Source organism: Gymnoscopelus braueri, assembly GCF_963280865.1.
Source record: "Gymnoscopelus braueri genome assembly, chromosome: 1".
NCBI lineage: Eukaryota > Metazoa > Chordata > Actinopteri > Myctophiformes > Myctophidae > Gymnoscopelus > Gymnoscopelus braueri.
In genome coordinates, this window is record NC_137603.1 from 41,758,743 (window position 1) to 41,768,742 (window position 10,000).

Consider the following 10,000-nt stretch of genomic DNA (forward strand, 5'->3'; position numbering starts at 1 on the left):
GAAGTTGATGAAGTGACACTACGTGCTTTACACAGCACTAGAGTGTCAGTGCTGAGCTGTATGGTTGTGAAGGTAACTGTCATCTGATATGGGGAAATAGAACCTGCAACCCTCTGAATCACACCTTCTTAATGCTCATGTCCAATACATCTACAATGTTCCCCTTGGACTGTAATTCCCGGTTTCTGACATCAATCTAAACCAAATTTCTCATAATGAACAGTATGTGCATCCGTTAAAAACCACCGTTGATTGCCTTGGAGATAAATTATTAATGTTGACTGACACTTGTGACAAAGGGAGAAGATAAAGGACTTAATATTTGAATATGTAATGTTTTATTTAATTCTGAAGTTATCCATTTCTGACCATTAAGGGGGCCTTAATGGTCAGAAATTGACAACTTCAGAACTAGATGCGATTTAAAACCTAAAAAACATTTATGTATGAGGAAAGTCAACTTTGGTTCACCCATTTATTAAAATAACCTGATTCGCTATAAGAAAATGGCCAGCTATCCCCGGTGGTGTTCACCTTGGCTCCAGTTAACCTTCCATGCCTGGCTGGATTCTTCATTTCTACTGGCCGTGTGTTTATTTGTCACAGCATGCAGCAATCAAAGTTCAGCAATGTTTAACTTTAACTGACGCGCATTGATCACACCACGAGTTCTCTGTGTTGCGCGTGTGCTTTGCTCGCTCATGTGGCAAAACGTCCTTTGGAAATAATAGGTTTCAGAGCGCAGTAGTGCCGTTTTGTGAAAAGGAACATTAGACTGCAAGTTGATTCCAAAATGATAGTCTTACAACGCCATGGCCACCCTCAATAGCAAGTTGTAGCAGTGCAGTTAATGAACAAAGACATAAATCACTATTAATGTAGGTAGTTAAGTCTGATGTATTATTATTTTTATTATTATTATTAGTTACTGTAGGTGGTCAGTGGTAACAATCTGGATGGCATCATCCTAGACCTGGTCATGTCCACTATAGCATGGGTTCCCAAACTTTTCAGCCCGCAACCCCAAAATAATGCGGCCATTGACTCGCGACCCCACCTAAACCTGGAGGTAATTTATGCACATCATTTTGCACGTTCTGTGCGCATTTGAAATGTATTAAAATGGTCAAATGTACTATTTGTAATCATTTTAGATTGTATTTCATCCATTCTGTTGAATTTCTTTTTAAGTTTATTTTTTAATTATTTTTTTAATTATCCAAAATAATTTCGCGACCCCACCGTCAGTCTCCCACGACCCCAAAGGCTCAGACTGCCAAAGACGACTTTTTTGTTTTCAGTGGTTTTCCACCAGATGGCGCTGTTCCGCAACCTATGAGCCACCATTTCAGGCCCAGACACAGAGAGATCTAGGAGATGACGTGATCACAAGATCTACTGCTCCATCCACTTCCTGGTTAGCGTAATTTATGATTCTGTACCTATCGGTACATAACTCAAACGGTGCTGAGTTGGCTCTAGTGGCCTTCTCAACGTTGGCACGGCGACTCGCTCGCCTAACGGCTCGCTCGGTGGTGCCTCTCGTTGCTCAAGCCCGCCAGAGAGGGCACGCCCCGACGTTGTAACTGTTTTCACAGAAGGGGGCGTCACCAAGTTACTGAAACTAAGTAGGAAACAGTGACATTTTCCCAGCATGCATCAGCGCTGTCTCTCTTTCTCTTCTTTCTCTCTCTTTTACTATTCTTTTATCACTTTGTCTTTCGTTATTTCTCCCTTTTCCATATTTATCCATGCTCTCTCCTTCTGCTTCTTTATTTCTCAGTCCCTTCCTTCCTTCCTTCCTTCCTTCCTTCCTTCCTTCCTTCCTTCCTTCCTGCCAACCTTTCTTTCTTTTCATCTCTGTCTGTCTCTGTTTCTCTCTCTCCTTTTCTCTCTCTCAGTGATAACTGTATCTAGTTAGCAGGTGGTAACAGATGGGACAAGAATCAGCAATCTGAGTATATGGTAATAACCATGTCTCAAGTGTGTGTGTGTGTGTGTGTGTGTGTGTGTGTGTGTGTGTGTGTGTGTGTGTGTGTGTGTGTGTGTGTGTGTGTGTGTGTGTGTGTGTGTGTGTGTGTGTGTGTGTGTGTGTGTGTGTGTGTGTGTGTGTGTGTGTACCCGTGAGATTACTGTAGAAACTACATTAATCCCTTTTGTGAACAAAACCACCCTCCAGTGAAAGACATCGGTATGTCAGGGCTGTAGCGTGCGTGCACGTGTGTGTATATGTGTGTGTGTGTGTGTGTGTGTGTGTGTGTGTGTGTGTGTGTGTGTGTGTGTGTGTGTGTGTGTGTGTGTGTGTGTGTGTGTGTGTGTGTGTGTGTGTGTGTGTGTGTCCAACATGTCCATAGCGTGAATATTCAGGACCCCTCTTCTGTCTGTGTAATACTGGAGCATAAAAGGCTGGGGGAATATTAGCGATTAATATTGCATGCATTCTGTTGGCTTGGATAGGCCCAGCTCCCTGACGGATGTTCTACTAATCTGCAGAATTTCCACAGTGACATTAAAGTGACAGAAATGCTCAGACATGTGTCAGAATGATCAACGAGACACACACACACATGCACACTTTATTCTCTCGTTCTTTCACTCTCTTTTGATTCTTTCTTGTGTGCACACTCTGTCACTCTCTATCTCTCACCCTGTCTCTCTCTGTCTGTCCACAGTTGATGGCTTCTGTCGTTTCTGAGCATTAGATCACATTTTGTATTATACACATCACACACACCCATCTACATTCTTTTTGCATGTGCACTTCTTGTGAAATCCTATTTGTGAGCCCTCTGTTCCTCATACGTATCTATAAATACTGTATGTCCACTCTTGATTGTAATTGAATATCATTTGAACTGCAGTAGTAATATTTGAATTGAGAACATTGTGATTGTTCTCTGATTCTCTTTCCCTGTCTCTTCTTGCAGTTTTACACAGATTAGGTTATGGTTGTATTCCATGTAGTGTGTGTGTGTGTGTGTGTGTGTGTGTGTGTGTGTGTGTGTGTGTGTGTGTGTGTGTGTGTGTGTGTGTGTGTGTGTGTGTGTGTGTGTGTGTGTGTGTGTGTGTGAGAGAGAGAGAGAGAGAGAGATGGACAGTTATGGATAGTGACAGTGCTTGGGGTCGTTCAACATATATGTTGTCAAAGCCTGCAACTGCAGCAGATTTCCACCTATAGGCTGGGGTTAACTGGGTTTAAACTGGACACACACATACATACATATGCACACATGTGCACACATGCGCACACACACACATACATACTGGTGCCACAACCTTTCCAGAGAGAGCATGAAATTGGTCATGGCATTCAGGATGGGATGGGTGGCATCTCTCTCTCTCTCTCTCTCTCTCTCTCTCTCTCTCTCTCTCTCTCTCTCTCTCTCTCTCTCGCTCTCGGTCTCTCTTCTTCAAGCAGGCCATCTGAATGTCCACATACAGGATCCATTAGCCTGGACTCCACACTCAGCAACTTCTGTCTAAACTGTCAGAGTACACAGCAGATGTTTTATTTCCTTCTAACCCCCTCCACTCTCTCTCTCTCTCTCTCTTCTCTCTCTCTCTCTCTCTCTCTCTCACACACACACAAAACACTTATGCATATCTGTTTTTCCATAGGGATGGTTTGTTTTATGACATACTTGCTATCTTGCATTACTCAACATTCCTAAATATTATCGTCTGATGATTAGTGACCAGTACCGTCCAACTACTGGTTTCTGTTTCTTAACAAGTTGGTGTGCAAATGGAGATTAAGAGACAGCTAAGAGGATCTTTATTTATTTGTTTTATATTTCATTTGTTGATCCTTTGGAAACATCACAAAAACTGAAGCTGCTCTTATGGGCTGTAGTTTTCTCAGTTTTATACTCAAACTGGATTATATTCACTCTTCCTGTTATATTCCTTAAAATCCCTTGCATCCATTTTTTTTTACATTTTCAGAGTTAAATTTACCCCTTTGTTCAGGAAACTTGGAGTTTGTTCTAAATGTTACGTTTGTCTTTTTGTGTTTGTATGTTTGTGTGTTTGTGCGTGCGTGCGTGCGTGCGTGCGTGCGTGCGTGTGTGCGTGCGTGCGTGCGTGCGTGTGTGTGTGAGAGAGAGTGTGTTTTTTTAATCCGTAGAGAGGTATATTTAAGTCCAAATCATTTGATAATTCTGTAATGATCATTTCAAATGATACTGTTACATTGTGTCAGTCTCCCACTGGTCACATCCTTCTTTACATTTCAAACATGGAGACTCTAGGATATAGTATGTTTCCTTCTTGTCTCTACTGGGTTTAGATGGTGCAGCAACGAGTCAACTGGTGAAAAGCTTTTGTCTGCAGAAGAGAAGCACAGTGTTGGGTTTTTACTCTTAACTCCCAACTAGCAGTCCCTGCTCTCATTAGCAGGCTGGGAGAGGAAGGGATGGAAACGACAAGAAAAGAACAGAAGAAGAAAGAGATGCCTCTTTCATTTGCTATGGTAATGTTTCCTGCTCACATAGTCACTGTGGTGATGAGAACAAGGGATGGAGGGCGTGGGGGGGGGGGGGGGGGGGGAGATGGAGGAAGTGATTTCTCTATAGGAGAACAATAAGGCATGAGTAGAGTGGGAGGGAGAGGGAGGGACGGAATGAAGGGGGAAATGGGTGCAGGGAGAGAAGGGGATGAGAAGAATAGAGGTAGAGAGAGGGAATGGAGGAAGAGAAGAGAGATGGCGAGGTAAGAGTGGATGAGAAGAGATGGAGAGGGAAAGGGGGTGAGAAGAGAGCTGGAGAAAGGTAATGGGGGATTAGAAATAGAGAGAGGGATCCCTCTTGGAAGTGCAAAAATGGAAGGGAAAAAAACACATTTAATATAAACCAGACTGACAGACAGACAGACAGACAGACAGACAGACAGGTTGATAGACAGATTTACGGACAGGTAATTCAACAGACAGGTACAGTAGATAGACATACCTACAGACAGACAGGTTGATAGACAGACTTACAGACAGGTAATCCAACAGACAGGTAGATAGACAGACAGACAAGTAAGTAGATAGACAGACTTACGGACAGGTAATCCAACAGATGGGTAGACAGACAGACAGATAGACAGACAGACAGACAGACAGACAGAATGACAGACAGACAGACAGACAGACAGACAGACAGACAGACAGACAGACAGACAGACAGACAGACAGACAGGTAGATTGACAGACTAAAAGACAGAAAGGCACAGAGACAGACTATCAGGCAGACAGACAGGACAAAGAGTAGCATTGAAATGATACTGCTTTCAATAGTGCAGCACTCACAAGTGCTCGACTGCGTGTGTGTGTGTGTGTGTGTGTGTGTGTGTGTGTGTGTGTGTGTGTGTGTGTGTGTGTGTGTGTGTGTGTGTGTGTGTGTGTGTGTGTGTGTGTGTGTGTGTGTGTGTGTGCGCGCGTGTGTGTGCGTGTGCGTGTGCGTGTGTGTGTGTTTGTGTGTGTTTGTGTGTGAGTGTTGTCTTCTGAGAATGTCCTGCTGTTTCATCAGATCCTCTTAATAATCACTCAACAGGGAACCATGCTACCAACGCTGTTCAAACAAACACACACACACACACACACACACACACACACACACACACACACACACACACACACACACACACACACACACACACACACACACACACACACACACACACTGGCCTGTTATGTTGTTCATGCTGTGGACAGGCATCTCTCAGTACTGTCTGTCTGTTTGTCTATTGATGGTTTCAAACTGACAACAATAACAGTAAACATTTCAACACGTATGCACTTCCATTAGGTTTCCTTGATACCAAATATAAAACCCATGGTCAGCCTGTTAGCTCAGCTAGTTAGCTATAATGTGTAAGAAATAAATAGACACAGAGATAAAGTAGGAAAAGTGCTCCTTGAAGCACAGGTCTCCGTCAGGTCAGGTAGGCTATTTTGGCCTCCTGGTGGCACTATAATAGGCCAATGTGAAAAGGCTGCCATTTTTTCCTCGACCTTTCACTGCAATGGGACACTGCGTTCATGATTTTGGCCTGCTGTTGGCGCTATAGCTGTTGGCGCTATAGCTGTTGGCGCTATAGCAGGCCAATGTGAAAAGGGTGGCATTTCTTCCTCGGCTTGGTGGGAATTGTCAAGGCAGAATCTGAATGGGAACTCAGTCAAACAGAATAGACAAAATAAGGCACAGACAAATTCACAGTTTTAGAAGAATTGGTGATATATTTCTGATATCAAAAGGAGCCTCAAACTTACAATTCAGCAGGACAAGAAATGTATGGAACAGCCAGCAGTCTGAACTCAAAGGACACACTGACTGACTCAGGCTTAAATACCCCACTCATCAAAGGAAACCCCTTCTGTATACAGACATACCTAGCCAACACCTTTTCTCCTGCAACCCAACCACAAACTAGCATAGTAACAAAAGAAATGCAAATGTTCAGGAGCCAAGGAGTCTACAACAGATATAGCAAATACTAAAGAATGAGAGGAGTGTATTCCACTCAGACATAATTACATTAAACCATAATTCTTTTCAAATGTTTACTTAATTTTCCAAATTACTTTGACAGAATGTGCGTGCAAAATTTCACAACAAGCGCACTTGTGTGTTCATAATTTGCGGCGTTTTGTTCAAAACGGACCAATCTTGCAAACTTTGGAAGCCAATGTTAGCCAATCAAAATCTGGCAGATCCGTCTTGATCACAATACTATTCACCTGTTTCCTAGGCTGTGTGTTTTCCACTTCCTGTCGGATTTAATTGGATATCATTAGTCATCTGACCAGTTTCATTGGATTTCATTGGATCAAATCGACAGGAAGTGGAACACACACAGGAACTGAAAAGCCTAGGAAACAGGTGAATAGAGATACTGTGAAGCGATTTGCGTTGATATTTGGACAAAACCTGTAGGAGCAATATAAAAAAAAATGTTTAGCAAAAATCTGCCTCCTGGTGGCACTATAACAGGCCGATCTTAAAATAATTGGGCCAGAGGTTCTGCTCTATCATCCAGGGAGTGGTCGTGCACAGTTTCGCTGCGATCGGGCCAACGATGCCGGAGATTAGCTGTCCTCAGACGGACGATCACACACACACACACACACACACACACACACACACACACACACACACACACACACACACACACACACACACACACACACACACACACACACACACACACACACACACACACACACACGGACGGACGGACGGACGGACGGACGGACGGACGGACGGACGGACAGGGTGCAAAACATAGTCTCGGCCACGCCTTCGGCCTGGCGGAGACAATTATCTTGGGTTTCACTCTCCCTTTTCACTGTCCCTTACTCAATGATTGATGTTATACAGTGGCTTCTCCCAAAAAGGGTTGGGGCCTACAGAGAAAACACTTTTGCCAATAGAGGCCTATTGGCTGTATACCCACAGTCAAGTCTGCACTGTTAATTTAACTCTGAGTTACTAATTGTCTCCGCCAGGCCGAAAGGCATGGCGAGAGAGTATGTTTTCCACCCCGTCCGTCCGTCCGTGTGTCCTTGTGTCCGTGTGTCCGTCCGTCCGTCCGTCCGTCCGTCCGTCCGTCCGTCCGTCCGTCCGTCCGTCCGTCCGTCCGTCCGTCCGTCCGTCCGTCCGTCCGTCTGTGAGCAGCTAATCTCCGCCACCGTTGGCTTGATCGCAGCGAAGCTGTGCACACAGACTCCCTGGATGCCAATTCCGAACTTCTGCCCCAAATTTTTCACATGGGCCTTTTATAGCGCCACCAGGAGGCCGATTTGTGCAAAACATATTTTTGGACATTGCTCCTACAGATTTTGGTCAAAAATCTCGCAAATCGGTACACAGTATCTCTATAGTAATTTAACGAAACGGGTCTTTCAGATTTTTCACATTCTATCCTGATTGGCTAAAAATGGCTTCCAAAGTTTGCAGGAGTGCTTCGTTTTCAACAAAATGCCTCAAATCATGAACACAGCATGCAATTTCCATGACATTTTGCACGCATACTTCCACTATGCAGAGGAAGAAATGCCACTTGAAAAATTTCTAATCAGCCTCATGGTGGCGCTATAACAGGCCGATTTGTGTTTTACCTATAACTGCACCGATCTGTATAAAACTTTGTATGCGCACTCCCTAGAGGTCAAGGAAAAACCTTTGCCCTGCATTTTTTACATTTGCCTTTTATAGCGCCACCAGGAGGCCGACTTAAGTAAAACACATTTTTTTATATTACTTCTTCCGATTCTATCCAAATATATATATATATATATATATATATATATTAGCCAACCTGATTGAAACCGTGTTCACCAACAATATCCTGTTTTACTCAGTTTCAACATATTTTTTTTGATTTGAGGTTTATTACTGAATAATGTCTATATGTACTCTATGTATGGTTCACCGTTTCCATCCATTAACTGACAGGTTGGTGTTCCTGACATTTGGATGATTGAGTTTGATTTAACTGTGACTGTGACTGTGACTGTGTGTGTATGCGTGTGTGTGTGTGTGTGTGTGTGTGTGTGTGTGTGTGTGTGTGTGTGTGTGTGTGTGCGCGTGCGTGCGTGCGTGCGTGCGTGCGTGCGTGCGTGCGTGCGTGCGTGCGTGCGTGCGTGCGTGCGTGCGTGCGTGCGTGCGTGCGTGCGCTCACAGACCTTCGTCTGCATAGACAGACTAACGACCCCCTCTCTCTTTCTTTCTCTCCTCTTTTCCTCCTCACATCTCCCCATATATTCACTCACACACACTCTCTCTCGCTCTCTCTCCCTCTCTCTCTCTCACACATGCACGCACGCACACACACACACACACCTTTCTCTCTCTCTCTGGACAGAATAGGATCTCTTTTTTCCTCTCCTCCCCTCCCCCAGTGTCTTTTCATACATAATAGACTGCTCAGGTCTGAATGTGTCACATGGGAGGAACTCACAGTTTTTTTTATTTTGTATATACATTTTTAATCCTTCCATTTGATGCCCATGTCTGCTATAATTTGTACTGACTGCTGAACACAATCAAAGAGGGCCGTCCTCTCACCTCGCCTCTGCTCTGTACAACACAAAACATGCATGTTTTATTCCTGCTCCACCCCCTCCCTCCTCTCCCCTCTACACACCTTGACATGTTTATTTTGACATGAAAGTGGTCGTGTTGAGAGGCTTGGCTGCTGGAAGTCATTCCTCATTAGCGGGCGGATTTCCCTGTGACTTGCGAGCACGCGTGCCTGTGTGTGTGTGTGTGTGTGTGTGGCGTGTGTGTGTGTGTGTGTGACAGAGAGAAAGAGAGAGTGCACACATTCATGAGCAAAATTGTGTGTGAGTGTGACAGAGAGAGAGAGAGAGAGACGGAGAGAGAAAGAATGAGAGTGCACAGCACTCATGCATTGCATACACATGGGAGAGTAAAATTGTGTGTGCGAAATGTGTGTGTGTTAATATTCTGTAATGAGTTCCTTTTATGAGGTACAGAATACCTCTGTGTTTTCTATTCAGTTAATGTGTTTTATTCAAATCTCTCTTTAGATTTAAACACGCCTCCTTTATCTCTGTCTCTCTCTATATATATTTCTTTGTGTTCTGTTAAAGTGTGCACGTCCTGTGTCAAGAGACATTTTGTAATACTCATATAAGCATGCATGCATAGGCACAAGCACACAAAACACACATTGTGAATCTAATAATCTACCGTGCACACACCCCCACACACTTATATGAGCATGTTTGTGTATAAATGCTTGCATTGTACACGTCAAGGGACTATTTCATTCTGAGCATATGGTTCTGTTTGTAAAATCACACAATGATAGACTAATTAATTGAAGACGGGTTTGCGAATGCTTAAGGGTACAACATTGTGAGGAAAATAGGATTATATATATATATATATATATATATATATATATATATATTCTGTACACAAATGTGGTTGTAATGACTTATAATTGGTATAAAAGAGTGTGACTGATAGTAAGAGTTGTAATTGTT

The 10,000-nt window shown here is 43.6% G+C and overlaps 1 protein-coding gene across 1 annotated transcript in view; it reads left to right on the top strand.

The window, feature by feature from the left end:
* Positions 1–10,000, top strand: part of ush2a (Usher syndrome 2A (autosomal recessive, mild)) — a gene marked incomplete at both ends in the record, with an annotated part of 324,178 nt that overhangs the window by 52,310 nt on the left and 261,868 nt on the right. The window lies entirely within an intron of this gene.